The sequence below is a fragment of the Haliotis rufescens genome, unplaced genomic scaffold (assembly GCF_023055435.1).
Source record: "Haliotis rufescens isolate VD_foot unplaced genomic scaffold, xgHalRufe1.0.p SCAF_28, whole genome shotgun sequence".
NCBI classification, from domain to species: Eukaryota; Metazoa; Mollusca; class Gastropoda; order Lepetellida; family Haliotidae; genus Haliotis; species Haliotis rufescens.
Genome location: NW_025963979.1, coordinates 1,858,677 through 1,875,198, shown reverse-complemented (window position 1 = coordinate 1,875,198; position 16,522 = coordinate 1,858,677). Strand labels below are relative to the sequence as shown.

General features: G+C 39.0%; 1 protein-coding gene across 4 annotated transcripts in view; it reads left to right on the top strand.

The window, feature by feature from the left end:
- LOC124117940 (lethal(2) giant larvae protein homolog 1-like) overlaps positions 1–16,522 on the top strand; it is a 211,738-nt gene that overhangs the window by 110,424 nt on the left and 84,792 nt on the right. The window lies entirely within an intron of this gene.

Below are 16,522 nucleotides of genomic sequence, written 5' to 3'. Positions count from 1 at the left end.
ATCTCCTTTCCCTCACCACAGGGTTAATCCAATAGGCATTGTGGAAGGGAAATATTCCAAAAAGAAGCGATCAATTGTTGACCTCTCGGCCCCACATGATGATGTGGAAAACCCAAGTTTGAACTCATTAATTGATAAAGAACAATTCTCCCTCAACTATGTGAAAGTGGACGACGCTATCCAACTTATCAAAGTCATGGGACAACATTCTTACCTATGTAAGGTGGACATAACAGATGCATTCAAAATGCTTCCAATTCACCCTTCTTTATATAACTTACATGGCATATCATGGGATCATCAGCTTTATTATTACACTCGCTTAGTCTTCGGATGCCGGTCCAGTCCAAAACTGTTTGATGGCCTGTCTGCACAGTGTGTTGGATTGCCAATCATGTGTATGACATTGTCAATATATTGCATCTTTTGGATGATTTTTTGACTGTGGATAAGGATTTGGTACAAGGCATCAACACCATGAACAAACTAGAATGCCTATTCTCGGAACTGAATATCCCCGTCCCCCCATAAAACGGTCGGACCGGTCACATGTTTGGAATATTTGGGGATTATTTTGGACACTGATAGAATGGAGGCACGTCTACCTACTGAGAAAGTTGCAAGAATCGTATCAATCATGGCAACTATTCAAGGTGCCAAGAATGTCACAAAGCAGCTACTGCTCAGCATTATTGGTCATCTAAATTTTGCTATGCGGATCATTCCAGCGGGTAGGGCATTCATCAGTTACCTCCTACAACTGGCCCACTCTGTGAAACACCTACGACATCGGGTCACTTTGAACAAACAATGTCGTCTAGATTTTGATATGTGGAGAACATTCTTACGCGATTGGAATTGCCGGTCGTTTTTCTTGGAAGACCTAATCGCAGCCCCCCAATTTGACCTGTACACAGATGCTGCTGCATCAGTTGGTTTTGGAGCTTACTTCCAGGGTAAATGGTTTGCTGCTCCATGGCCGGTTGACTTACTGCAAGCTACCACAAAGGACATGTCCATTGCCTTACTCGAACTTTACCCTATCGTTATGGCGGCTGCAATCTGGGGGAAGCTATGGACTAACAAGAGTATCAGATTTCATTGTGACAATATGGCTACTGTTGACATACTTTGCAAATGTCGTTCTAAATCTCCATTCATCATGTGTCTGATAATGAAATTCGTATTGACAGCTGCCAAATATAATTTTGTATTCAGTGCCCGATAGATACCTGGAAGAGTTAACCATATTGGTGATGCATTATCTCGCTTCCAGATGACCAACTTCCGTCAACTAGCTCCCACTGCCGAACCTGCACCAGAAACATGTCTACATCTGTGTCAGCCCACCTTACCGCCAGTCCAGACTTAGATGATTTGTGGTCACAAGCTGTGTCAAAAGCCACGAGGGCGGTATACAGAGCAGGGGTTCAAGCCTTTTTAACCTTCATGGCTATGTGCGGGTTTGTGTGGCAGCCCCGTGTGTTACCTCCATTGTCGGAAGATTCATTGTTATTGTTTGTAGCCCACTGCCATCATCGACTACATTTACGTTATACGACCATCAAGAGTTATCTGTGTGGAGTGAGATTCACTTATCTGAGGCATAATGTGCCGAATCCATGGTGTTCTAGGAATCTGCTACGAGTAGAAACAATCATGAAAGCTATTAAGAAAGAACAAGGTGTTAACCCAAGTGTGCGACTACCAATTACCGTCGACATTTTACAGCAGATTTGGATCACCCTAGAGAAAGGACTATTTTCACCGTTCACAGACTTATTGATGAAGACTGTGTGTTCAGTCGCTTTTTTTGGCTTTCTACGTTGTGGAGAATTTACATGTGACCATTTTGATGCAAAATTTCATTTGTCTCTCAGCTCTGTCGTGTTTAGACCAGATTGTACATTGTTTGATTTGACACTTAAATCGTCTAAGACAGATCCTTTTCGCAGGGGTATAACATTGTCCATCCATGCAGTTCCAACATCTTATTGTCCGGTACGTTGTCTACAGGAATTTATTCATCATAGGAGGGCCATGGGAGCTGCTCAGCATGATCCTTTATTTGTTAATGAGCAGAATATACCCCTTACCAGGTCTTTCTTTATTCAAAAATTAAAACACACATTGTCTATGGCAGGATATGACCAAGAGAAATACAACGGTCACTCATTTCGTATTGGTGCGGCTACCTCAGCTTCCACGGCTAACATTCCAGACCACCTGATCAAGACTCTAGGCCGGTGGTCATCAGACTGTTATGTTCGATATATTAGGGTGCCCAAATCATCCATAGCACAGGCTCAGCGTGCGATGGCACAAAATAGGGGTAACTGTTTGTCTTAGATGTATATTTAATGCCTTTGGGGATTCTCAGTCAATTCTTTACTTCGATTTTGGGTATATTTACCCCTGCAGTCATTAGGATTGGATGCATGTTGTCAAAACACAGGTCAGGCTTGACCTCCATCATGTCCATGGTATTTAGCATCTAATGCGTTTCTATCTGTAGTGTAGAATGATAGATGTGTAGTTAATTGTCGAAACCTTAGTATTCTATGTATCACTCTCGACAATTGATCCCAACAGATTGGGCCTGACCGATGCTCAGTCAGGTACACATAAGTCAGGTACATGTAGTCGATTCTCCTGTGTTTATACCCAATGCTTGGGAAGGTTGTCAGTTGTGAAAGGCGAATCGATCCCTAGCTGGGCATGACTGATGCTGAGTCATGTACATGTACCAATAGCTTTGTAGTCACATGTTTACAGTGAGAATCCCCTTACGCCAAACTTGTTAGATATGTGTTATATTGAATGTGTTTCAGGTATTAAATCATTGTTGCAACTTTCGTGTTGAATTGTCATTATAAAATATCCTATTGTCTGAATGGTCATAAGTATCTGTATTCTTTAAACATAAAGCGGCTAGATGTACACTTAAATATTAAAAAGACCAAAATCAATTATTTTATGATCGGTTTATTGAATGCAAAATTCAAAGATTATTGTGTTGAAAATGTCTATCTTATATTGATCAGTAAATTTCATTCAATAAACGTTTTCTGCGAACTTATATTGGAAAGTGAATTTTGAACAAATGTTTAAACCATGCTACATTTTTTACGACATTTTAAACCAGAACGAGCATGGGAACCCATTTCATATTTGATTTGTCGATACGACAATCTGTGCTGTCAAAATTTCAATAAATTGTTATATTAATTTAATGGAATACATCTTTATACCTTTGATCACTTGTTTTTAAAGACTGCAATTGTTCAAAATTTATTGTTTAATCACTTGTTATGAAATATTTGTCTTTCAATAGTATATAGATAACATAGGTATTGTATTTAAAACGAAACAAATTACAATTACTTTTGCTAGAAAAATATTAAATATCATATAAACAAATGTTTGATCACATGTATTTTCTTGTTAAGTCAATAAATACTACACTGTATAGTTAAAATTCAATTGTTTAAACCACTCGTCTCACACAATTTTAGATGTAAAAACTGATGCGAAAGCATTGATACAAATGTGATCCAGAAAATATAACAGCGGAACTCTGGGCTTTATGAAAACGGTAACATTGAACAAAGTCTCCCAGGAGAAACCACTCTAAGCGAGGGTATGCACTAAGATTAGCTGCCCCTGAGTTATCAATAAGGTCACGGTCATTACTATAGCCTGCCGACACCTTCCATTTTTATCCTTCCCAAATTATGGAAAAGGTACGTTGTTTCACACTTCTTCAGCATGGACTTGGATAGAAATATATTTTTAGCTATCGACTACATAGTTATGTGGATCACTGTCGCGATTAAGAACATTTCTGTCGTGAAATCGTTGATGTGTTCTTCGTGTTTTCGAAGTGTCAATTTGAATCGCACAGTTTAAAAAAATGAAATGTCAATGTTTGAACGTAAAGCAGACTAATTGTTTGGCAAAATATCTATGGCAAAGTATGCCACCATTTTGGATGAAGATAAAATAAACTTACGACAGGTATGGGACTGTCTTAGATTCAGGCCAAACTTAAGATATCTTAGGGCTATGATATTTTCAAAAATAGGCTACAATAGCCTATGATTTCCTTACGATAACTTTATAATTTTAGGGAAACGATCATTTTCGAAAATCTTTGTTACATTTTGTATCCAGAGAAGTACACGTTCATGCTGTCAGATTTGCCATCTACACATTTTAAATGCTGACAGTGTCAAAATTACAAAATATTTGCAGTATAATATACATGTACAAGGCAAATGAATATTTTGTCATGATTGCGTAAATATCCAGGTAAGTGATACAGGCCCTATGGGCCTCTTGTAAATATTCCTCATTAAGATTTATTCCCTGCTGTAGTCCTATAAAGCTGGTCTCATCAGCCTATCCTTCAGCTGCTTCTGCTGAAGCAGTAGTGTCTGTTAGATCATCTGGATCAAAATCCATTTTATATTAGACATTAAAAATATAAGGTTAACATAATCATGTCTTCGCAATACGGATACAAGTTAAATCCACAACTTAGACTGTGTGACCCATTAGGAGTCAAAGCAATTTACCAGTCTGTAACTTATAATCCAAATACCATTGATCAAAATCGGACACTTCTGGTTCGCTTTCCTAATCTCAGTACTCATGATGTGATAGTTCCAGGGACTGGTCGACCAGTTTTTTCAGTTAGTTTGACTTCTACTGATGAAACCAGGGAGCTTGTTCAGAACATAGGTCGAGCAATTGTAAAGAAAACCACAGTAAAAGTTGGAATGAGGTCTTGAATATTGATGACAGCGATGTATGCTACTGTTCTATGGATCTCAGAACAGCGGGAAAACGGAAGAACTTACATTACCAAGCTATTGATACAACCACTAATCGGAATCCAATGAGACTCTGTGTAGGTTCCTCTAGTGGCCTTGATAATTTATTAAAAGATACAATAGTCTTCTTTCGATAATAGCTGTAAACATTTTCCAGTCATTGTTTAAAGGCTATTCCACAGTAATTATTCATTAGGATCAGCTTTACAAAGGTAAAATCATGCCAATATTCCATGCTCTGGGGAAAACTCCATGTTCCTGAATCTTATCAAATAGGAGTTTTAGGTATGGAACAGTACAAGAAATGCCCACCCTAAAAATTCTGCAGGAAAACCATCCAACCCTGGCGCTTTCCCAATTAGATTTTTAATTTCCTTAGTAATCTCAGCGGTAGAAACTAACAGTTTTAGTCCACTAGTCCTTATAATGACAACCTAGAGCAAAACCCTTAAAAACAACAAATTTCTACAAGTCCTTATGATACTATCATGGAACTGTTCTGGGTGAACAATACCTTCCAAATGACGTGCTGGTTTTCTTGGGGAATTAGTCAGCAAAGAGCCAGAGTCACAGGAGACTAATCACAATTTTATTTACAAGAACAATTAACAATTTACAATATACTTAGATAATAACTGAGGGTGCCACAGAGAGCCGGTACACACTCTGGGCTGTGGGAGAGAGGTCTGCTTGGTAAGAGAGTCAAACCCCTTCTCTGCTAAAACTTACTTACTTATATTGGAGATTTAACGTGCGCTTTCCGACTGCAGCGTATTTCGCACACGGGCCCGGCCAAGCCATTTAATGTGTTTCCGAAAAGGGGAAAAAGTTGTTTGGCAATCCAGTAGGGGTGTTTTAGTGGTTGCTTATATAGAATTTGGGAAATTTGGAAATTTTGAAAAAATGCCAAGAGGGTTTAGGGGACGAACTAAGGGACCTGAGTATGGAAGTTTGTTAGTTTGCTTATGTGGTCTGGTTTTGGTAGTTTATTGGGGTTTTAAATGCGATTTATTAGTCCTGTTTTGATTAAGTATACACCTAAGGCTTTGAATTTTTCTATTTTATTTTGTGGATTTAGGATTGCTTCTAGAGTAAGAGCCTTATTTAGATTTAGGGTGGTTTGTAGTGTAGTTCGGTGTGTTAGGTAGTGGGTGCAGTGTATGAGTGCGTGTTCTGGGGTTTCTTGTTGTTTGCAATGTGGGCAGGTTCCTGTTGCATGTTTTCTTATTATTTTGAGGTGGTTATTTAGGTTGGTATGTCCTGTTTGGAGTTTAGTAATTACTCTGTCGATTTTTTTTGGACGGATGTAGAATTTTTGGTTTGGTTAGGGTTTTTTTTAAAACCTTTTTGATTTGGCTATTTGAGTTTTGATATAGCTTATGCCATTTTTTGGTGATTTTTTGTTTGTTAACACTTTTAATTTCTGATTTGGAGATGGGTTGGTTTAAGCTTATTTCTGGGATTTTAAGGGATAGTTTAGCTGCTTTATCGGCGTTTTCATTGCCGTATATTCCTATGTGGGCGGGGATCCAAATGAATACTATTTGTTTGCCTGCCTTAGTTAAATCGTTTGAGCTTTTTAGTATCTGTTTTTTTAGTTCAGGGCGGTTTTTGGTGTTTTTATTTTGGAGGGCTTGTAGTCCATTGAGCGAGTCGGTAAGTATTAGGATTTTTTGTTGTTTTTAAGATTGTTGATTATGAAGGGCTGAGGCCATGCCCATTAGTTTGATTGTTTGGGAGTCGGTAGGATTTGTGGCTTTAGTTGGTTGTGTGATGTGGACTCCGAAACCTGTGTGTTTGGAGATAGGATCTGAGGAACCGTCTGTGTAAATGTGACACCAATTTGGCCAATTTTCATGTATGTATGCTAGTGTGGTGGTTTTGGCTATGTTTGGGTCGGTTTGTTTATTTATTGTGCTAGCTAGTGTTATGTCTATTTTGGGTGTTTTAAGTTTTGGGGTGAAGATATTTGATTTTTTACAGTTTTGTTTAAGATTTTTTATTTGGTGTTCATTTAAGTAATTGGTTATTCTTTGGGATATTGGAGTAAGTAGAGGGTGTTTTCGAGCTAAGGCTTGGTTTTTTGGGCTTATATTTTTGATTATTAGGCTTTGAATTAGGGGGTTGGATTGAGACGCGGCCCAGGAATTTAGAGTTAATTGTTCCCTACATAGACTTAGTGGCATTTCTCCTGTTAAGGCCTGGAGTGAAGTGTAGGAGGTGCCATGTTGAGTGCGTGTTATTAGTTTTAGAGCCTGATATTGGATTGAGTCTAGTTTTTTGCTTAGGGATTGGTTTAGGGTGTCGTATATGGCACATCCGTAGTCTATTTTAGATCTAATTAGTGATATATAGAGTGAGAGGAGGGTGTCTTTGGAGGCCCCCAGTTTGAGCCAGTGAGGCATCTTAGCGTATTTAGATCTTTGCTACATTTAGTTATTAGATTATTTATGTGAGCGTCCCAGGAGAGATGTTCATCGAAAATTAGTCCTAAGATTTTGGTTTGTTTTAGGAATTGGATTGGTTTGTTGTTTAGCTGGAGTTTTGGGGAGGCGGGTTTCATGTTTTTGTGTTTAAATACTATTCCTGTAGTTTTTTCCGAGTTAAGGGAGAAGCCCCATTTGTCAGCCAATTGCTGTATTTTGTTTAGAGATTTTTGAAGTAGGTTTTGGGCCATTTGAATGCTTTTTGTGCGGATCCAGAGGGCTCCATCATCCGCGAATTTAGATGTGTTTATTTTAGGGGATAGGCCCTCGAAAAGCGATTGGTCTATACCCACGGTTATTTTACGATTGTTTAGGAAGTCTTGGATGTAGTTTATTATTTGACCTTTGAGTCCTATTTTTTGTAGGTTTTGTATCAGCCCATACCATACCATGTCGAAAGCTTTGGAGAAGTCTAAGAAGATGCCTGTAGTATATTGTTTGCTGAGTTTTCCTGTTTTAATGTCCTGCTCTAAACGGGCGAGGTTATCTAAGGTTGAGCAGCCAGGAGTGAAACCAATTTGATCTGGGTTTATGATGTTATTTTGAGTTAGGTAATGTTGTAGTCTGTTTTTAGCCATAGATTCCATTACTTTACATAAGTTTGAAGTTAAGGAAATTGGTCTATAGGAGTTAGCCTGATTAGCTGGTTTATTAGGTTTAGGGATTGGTATGACTAAGGCCTGTTTCCAGGGAGTAGGTACTTGTCCGTTTTGATAGATGAGATTGTATAATTTAAGTAGTGCTTGGAGTAGTTAGGGGGGAGTTTTTTAATTATTTGGTAGGAAGTTAGGTCCAATCCTGGGGCTGTGCCCTTTTTCCTGTTTTGGATGACGTAGAGTAGCTCCTCCATTGTGTAAGGGTGGTTTATTTCTAGGTTGTCATTATTTGCTTCTTTGGTGGATTTGTTTTCTGTTTTAAGTTTATCCTGAAATTTTTGGCTAAAGTTGTTGTTACTGCTTACGTCCGAAAAGTGGTTGGCGAGGTTATTTACCTTTTCAGCTGGGTTTGTTGAATTATTAATGTTAGATGGTTTTTTATGACGTTTTAAGCCTCTAATGGCGTGGATTTTGCGCCAGACCGTTCTGGCGTCTGTAAGGTTATTTATGTCTTCACAGAATTTTTTCCAGTTTCTGGTTTTAGATATTTTGACTAGACTTTGAACTTGGTGGTTTAGTTCGTGAGCTATTTTTAGATGTTTATAGTCGCGTTTGGCTTTATTGAAGGCTGATTTAGGTTTACGTCTAGTTTGTTCTATTTCCTCGTTCCACCATGGTACTGTTGGTTTGCCTGTTTTAGTTGTTTTAAAAGGGATGGAGGTTTTGGCTGCTTTTATTATCTTATCTGTTAGGTTTTTACTGTAGATTTCTGGATCATTATTTTCTAATTCGTTTAAATTAGCCTGATTGCAGATCACTTGAAATTGGTCCCAGTTAGCTTGTTTATAATGGAATTTTGGTTCTTGATTTTCTGTTTGTATTGGTACGTTTGTATTTCCTATGGTTATGTTTATGGGGAAGTGATCACTACCTAGTGGGACATCGTGTACTTCCCATTGAGTACTTTGGGCTAGATCTGCGGTGCATATAGTTAGGTCGATAGCCGACATTTTTTGGTTAATCTTATCGTACCTCGTGGGTTGGTTGTTATTTAGGAGTACTAGGTCCATTCGGATATTAGTTTGCCATGATTATCTATTTTATCATTTATGCTCCAGGTAGGATGGTGAGCGTTAAAGTCCCCTAGGAATATAGTGGATTTGTTGCTTATTTGGAGTAGCTTATTTAGATCCTCAGGTTGGACTTTTTGTTCTACCCAGTGGTATATATTAATGATGTTTATCTTTTTGTTATTTAATGTGATTTGAATGCCGTTAGCTTCTAGGTTTGGCGTGTCTATCTTTATTTCTTCGTAGTAAGTTTATATCTTCCCTGATGTATATAATCAGTCCTCCTGGGGCTCTACCTGTTTTTGGTTTAGCTCTATCTGTTCTAACTGAGTTATAGTTCGGTAGTGTGAATTTGGATTTTTTGGAGAATTTAGTTTCCTGAATACAAGCAATATGTGGGCCTTTATCTCGTTTAAATTTAGCTTTTAGTTCATGGCCGTGGGAGGTGAGTCCGTTGGCGTTCCACTGAAAAATATTTAGTCCTTCCATTATTGGGGTCGGGTGTTTGGTAATTTTCGTTTTAGTTTTATTTTACTTGGTGAGTTCTTTTAGGTGGAGGTTAAAGAGGAAGAAGGGGAGATTGGTTAAGTTTAGATTGAATGCTACTTTGTGGAAGGATTTCATGCTTGCGTTTGGTGAGTTTTGACTATGCACGTAAGCTAGGAGTAAAGTGAGACTATTTTGGTTTTTGAAGGTAGTTTCATTTGTTTTAGTTGGAGTAGCTTCGATTGTTTCTTCTGTTGTGGAGTACTCTTCTTCATCAGTTAAGTTAGAATTAGCTGTTTGGGTTTCCATAGGGGTGGCTTGCGGTGTGGAGGGTTGTGTTTGGGCTTGCGGTGTAGGCGTAGCTGTGGATTTAGTGTTTTTTTGTTGTGCTTGCTTGTAGGTGAATGTTGTTGCCTTGTGGGCTGTAGAGTGTTTGGGTGAGGGTCGTGTTGTGGTGGTCGTTTTGTGGTGGTCGTTTTGTGGTTTGTTATGCATGCGGGTGTTGATGTTGTGGCTATGTGAGGTATGGGAGAGTTGGTGGGTGGTTGTGTGGCTGCATGTGTGTGTGAGGTGGGTGCAGTTTCTATGTCGTCGTCCCAGACAGAGCTTGCGGTTATGGGTGTGGTGTTTGTTTGAGGGATGGTGTTTGGGTGCGGTGTAGGGAGAAGCGGTTTTGATGCGGGTGATGCAAATTTTCGTGTTTGGATTTTGGCCGTTTCTATGTTAATGTGTTTGTTGGCCTGCTGGGTGAGGGTGTGTCTGTGTGGGCATTGGTTTGAAAGTGAGGTGTGTTTCATGGATTTGCAGTAGATGCACCAGGGTGAGCATGTGCCTGTGCAGTCTGTTTGTGCGCATTTTTATCCCCCGCCGCGCGAAAGCGCGAAGCGGGGGATATAGTATTCACGACCGTCCGTCCGTCCGTCCGTCCGTCCGTCCGTCCGTCCGTACGTCCCACCTGTTTGTTGCCGCGATATCTCAAGAACTAAACACTGGATTGTCTTCATATTTGGAACTATGGTGTATATACAGACACCGCAGACACCAGTCGGTTTTGGTGACCTTGATCCCATTTTCAAGGTCACAGCAGGCAAATCTGCTTTTGGAGTTGGAAAACGGTGTTGCCGCGATATCTCAAGAACTAAACACTGGATTGTCTTCATATTTGGAACTATAGTGTATATACAGACTCCGCAGACACCAGTCGGTTTTGGTGACCTTGATCCCATTTTCAAGGTCACAGCAGGCAAATCTGCTTTTAGAGTTGGAAAACGGTGTTGCCGCGATATCTCAAGAACTAAACCTCTCGATTGTCTTCATATTTGGAACTATGGTGTATATACAGACACCGCAGACACCAGTCGGTTTTGGTGACCTTGACCCCATTTTCAAGGTCACAGCAGGCAAATCTGCTTTTGGAGTTAGAAAACGGTGTTGCCGCGATATCTCAAGAACTAATCGCTGGATTGTCTTCATATTTGGAACTATAGTGTATATACAGACACCGCATACACCTGTCAGATTTGGTGACCTTGACCCCATTTTCAAGGTCACAGCAGGCAAATCTGTTTTTGGAGTTGGAAAACGGTGTTGCCACAATATCTCAAGAACTAATCGCTGGATTGTCTTCATATTTGGTACTATGGTGTATATGGCGGGGGATATTTCGTCACTCTGTGACAAATACTTGTTTACATTTAGTTTTTTGAAATGTCGGCGATGGAGGTGGAGTGGATGTGTCGAGTTTGCGTTTTTTGGTGTTTTGAGGTGGCGAGTTGGCTGGTTTGGTGGGGGTGGTGTGTTTTGTGTTTTCGCCATACTCGGTCGGGACGATGTTTTCGAGTGACCTCCCGGAAGTGTTGTGCGCTTCTGCAGGCATGGGTGAGTAAGGAGATGGAATGTCTGCGAGTGTGGCGTTGCAGGTGTCAGTCATGTTGTTTGGGTGTTGTGTTGGAGAGTTGGAGAGCGTGTGTTGTGGTGAGTGGTGGTGGAGTGGGAGTGGTGTTTTGGGGAGGTGAGTTGGTTTGTTGTTTTTACTGGGTGAGTTGTGTTTAGGAGGCGGGGGAGGTTGCGGTGGTTATTTGTTGTTGGTTTTAGTAGGAGGGTTTGGGAAATGGATTGATTATTAAAGATTTATTTTGTTGCTGGAAGGCTGGGATTAGGTGAGACAAGTGGAAAGCGGGAATTAGGAGATATTTAGTCGAAGGAGTGGAGGTATGTGAGTGGTGGGCGTGGGTGCTGAGTAGGAAAGAGCGTGCGTTGTGTTAAGGAGAAGGGGGGATTAGGTGTTTTTTGTTTTTAGGAGTTGGGTCAAAGGGTGTGTTTGAGTGGTGGGCGTGGGTAGTGAGTAGAAATGAGTGCGAGCTGTGTTAGGGAGATGGGGGAGGATAAGGTGTTGGTTATTTATAAGAGTTGAGTGTTGTTGTTTTTTTAAGGATTTAGGGGTTTTGTGATTAATTCGGGGAGAGTGATGTATGTGAATAAGGATGAAAGGATAACGTGATAATTACCGATGATGGAGTTTCCTTGGCTGGCTATCAGGCAATGCTCTGTGCTGGCTTGGGAAGTGTTGCTCGCTTGGCCAAGACTCGATTATTTACAGACCGCTGTCCTATAGCTGGAATATTGCTAGGTTCGGCGTTAAACAACAAACAAACAAACGATGAGAGTGATTTTAAGAGTATGTGAATAAGGCTGAAAGGATAACGTGATAATTACCGATGATGGATTTCTCCTTGGCTGGCTATCAGGCAATGCTCTGTGCTGGCTTGGGAGGTGTTGCTCGCTTGGAGTACAAACTGCAACTGTGCTAAAACTTACTTACTTACTTACTTACTTTGGAGATTTAACGTGCACTTTCTGAATGATGCGTATTTCGGACACGGGCCCGGCCAGGCCATTTAATGTGTTTCCGAAAGGGGCTAAAACTTACTTACTTACTTACTTACTTTGGAGATTTAACGTGCCCTTTAACTTAGCTACAGTATGTATTTAACAAAGATTTGAACAATAAAAAGGAATAGGATTGGTTGATACACGATTGGTTGTGCCCTATGCTAAATGGATGGCTAGACAGAGAGGAATACTTAATCTTGTTAGACTGGCACTAATCTGGTTGACATATTTACTGGATGCTTTGGAAAGAGATTATGGTGTCACTATAGGTTGTGTTGGGGCTAATCCTTAATGCACTATAGACGAGCTTGTATGGGGGCTAATCCTTAATGAGTCTAAATTGCTGAATGTTATTCTAATATAGGTGATGACAGATTTACTTAAATAAAATAGTTAAAGGCAATCTATAACACTATGTAGACATATCTTTTGTCTGGAAGATGGGATCTTGATACCTTAGGCTAGCATTTATCTAAAAGCTTCTAATCTATTAAACTATGTAGACGTAACTCTTGTCTTATTGAATAGTATGTCTAGATGCGCTCCCATTACCTTAGGCTAGCATCTATCTAAAAAACTATAACTGAAACTACTGATATTTTATATATACATTTTACCTGATGATAAATATTACTTGCTAAACTATAATTATATGAAATGATGTATAAATATTACACCATGATAACTCATAAAAGCACTTGATGTGGATCTAATTATTATAGGATAACTTAGTATAAATGTTATCCCATGATAACTCCTTAACTATTTAGCAGTTTGGCAGGACTACAGGACGAGGGCTGAATCTCTTCCTCGGTTATCTCTAATGACAACACATCATTACATGTATCACATTTTGGGTTATCAACAGTCATTTACTTGATGATCAAAATCTGAAAATTCAACTGTAGATCTTTGATTTAATAGACACTTGAAATAGTCACAAAACACAGACGGGACCACAGTAGAAGAATGATTGGTATTTCATAAAAAAATGTTTTACAGTATCCCAATTTTTTTTTTTAAAGTCATTCCTTTTCACAGCATCATTAATATCTTCACTTATCTTCTCTTCGTGTTTGGATCTTTTATGTTTACAAAAGTCCTTGAAGTTTGTTTTTGCATTTAAGTATCTCTGTAAATTTTCAATACTTTTGTATTTCCTGTATTGATTTAAGAACCTGTATTTTTCTCTTTTCAGCATTGTGTACTGTTTATCAAACCAGATAGGTTGTTGTCGAAAAGTACGCCTCTTCTTGTTTTGAAAAATCATTTTACTGCCACTATACGAAAAGATATCCGTTAATCAACACGTAGCTGCATTTATGTCACTTTCAACTAATTCTCTGTTTTCCTCAACACCTGTTCTGTAAAAGTAGAATATCGTAATTCTCAGAAGCTTATATCTTATGGTGGGAATCAGTTGTAAAATATCTGTTGGTGGTGCTGATTGAGACGGCTGTAGTATATCTTTAATGATACATTTAAGTGGCATATGGTCAGATTCCTTTCAAGTCAAACCTATAAATCAGAGACATTGTGAAAAATGTCACTTGAAATGAAGAAATAGTCAACAATACTACATCCTTGATGGGATATGAATGTATAATTTGCAGGCCTATCTCCTTTTGTGCACCCATTTGGGATATGTATATTGAAATGTTTACACAGCTGTAAGAGACATCTTCCATATGTATCTACACCACTATCACTTGTATGTCTTGCAGTGGAATTATTATCTTGTCCAACTGGTAAATATGAAACGTCATCATCTATAACATAATCTGGCTCATTAGACGTTCTTGTGTTGAAATCCCTGCACAAAACAAACTGACAGTTTTCCCCAAAATCAAACAGTATCTGCAGAAGTTTAACTTCTAAAAGTTCAATTCCATTTCCTTCCAAGTGGTTATACACAGACAAGCCTTCTGGGTGGACATAGATAAACCCTATTAACAGATGCTATGGCAATGTTATGTTTTATCTGGAAAAAAATATATGTAATTTAAGTCCATGTATATTCCAGGAGCACATATCAAGTCCATCTTTACTTGGCTGTTAATCATTTGCCACGGCCACTGTCCTATTTCCGTCTCCTGTTAGACTTGGATGATGATGTAGTTTGTGTAGTTGTCCAGTTACATACGCTGGCCCATCTTGCCTATATCATCCTGTTGATCATACACAAACCGGTACACAGCTTGTCATAATTTAGAAAAGCAATCATATTGTCATCACAGAATTTCTTCATACATGGGAATAATTTGGATCTGATCCATCTGGTCCATTCAGCATAATCCTCTGATACCCTGAATGTTTGGTTTCCTATCAGAGTTTTTCTAGCGCTGCATCAAGTATTAATGCTTTATCTTTGAAGAAAGTCAGTTTCACAACTGTTGGTTGTTTACCTGTCTTGGAAGACAAATGATGGCTCTTTCAATATGGATGGAATAAGCAGTTTCCAAATTCAATGTATCACTCATAAAATCCCTGACATTCTGTTCACATTCTTCCCATGATTCTCCGGAGTCAAGTTATTCCGACATGAATGACCTAAACTATCGGCCAATTCTGGCCTTCCAAATGTCTGCACACACTCCCTATGCTGTCTGTGTGTTCTCTGGTACCTAATGTCCTGTCTGGTTGACTCAGTGATCACCAAAAGATGCATTTACCATCGTTTGATGACTTTTCTCTTAACTGATTCAGAATCATGTTTACCGCCATATCTGATCAAGTGACACTATCATTTAGGAGAAATAAACCTGCTGTGTTTTGAAATTTGATGTAGTCCAACTGTAGAATAGATACCTCCTTATTATCCCCCGCCACGAAGTGGAAGGGGGATATAGGAATGGGTGCTGTCCGGCCGTCACATTTCGTTTCCGGAGCAGATCTTGAAAACCGTACCATATTTCTTCACCAAACTTAGCACATAGTTAGATCTAGTGGTGAACTGATGCCTTTTGATAGTTTGGGATTTTTAAAAAAGTTATTTTTCGAGTTTCCATGGCAACGACTTTGATTTAGACTGAAAAAGGCAGTAGTCCTCGTTTTCTGGAGCAGATCTTGAAAACCGTACCATATTTCTTCGTCATACTCTGCACATAGATAGGTTTAGTGGTGAACTGGTGCCTTTTGATAGTTTTGGAATTTTTTTAAAAGTTATTTTTTTAGTTTCCATGGCAACGACTTTGATTTAGACTGAAAATGGAGGTAGTCCTTGTTTCCAGAGCAGATCTTGAAAAACATACTATATTTCTTTACAAAAAGGCCCAGTGAACATAGTTCACAGGAGCTAATGCATTTCACACACCTGACATGTCATATTGGCTGGGGGATGTGAGTATTTCATGCTTGTTTTAATTTTGAACCGAGCGCATCTTTTGTGGTTAATGGTTCAGCCTCTTTGTATTGACAAGCTGCATCAACTTAGCTACATCAACTACAGGTCAATGTTGCATCTACCATGTGTATTTGCGGGATTTAGGCTACTTTCCTAGGTCTGTTGCTTTTGACAAAAATAATGGGCCAGCATATGCACATATATGACATAGTTATGGCGCTTTTATGTTGTGGATGAATAGGATTATCAACTAATTAATGACAACAGAAAAAAAATTAATGTTTCAAGAAACGGTACCTCACGATGAAATTCGGTAACCAGCAGAGTGGTTTCATTCTTTGCTTTCACTAAATCTGGGCAGGGCATAAGTCCGTGGATAGGATACTAATATACAATAGTGAAAGTAAAAATAACAAACACGCTTTCACATTCAACATTCTTCATATAAAGCAGGGGGTGTAGTTGACGCCTCGTCTGTCCGTCCGTCGATCCATCCGTCGATCCATCCGTCTGTAATAATTTCGTTTCTAGAGCGTAACTTGAAAATCTGATTTTTCCCTGTTTCTATGGTAACATGTCAGATTTATATTAATAAAACTAAGCGTTTTTGAATATCATACGTAATTTAGATGTGCTTCTTTGCTGCTGAAAACAATTGAAGTCATTTTTGCAACAGACTTCTCATTGGGACGTGTTAAATCTTTTAATTAGGTCAATGATTACCAGGTAAGCGCATTTTTGGGAATCATCATTTATGTTTTAACTTTATATGGCAAAAGGGTACATGTAAAGAACTATCATTAAATGTAAGCAG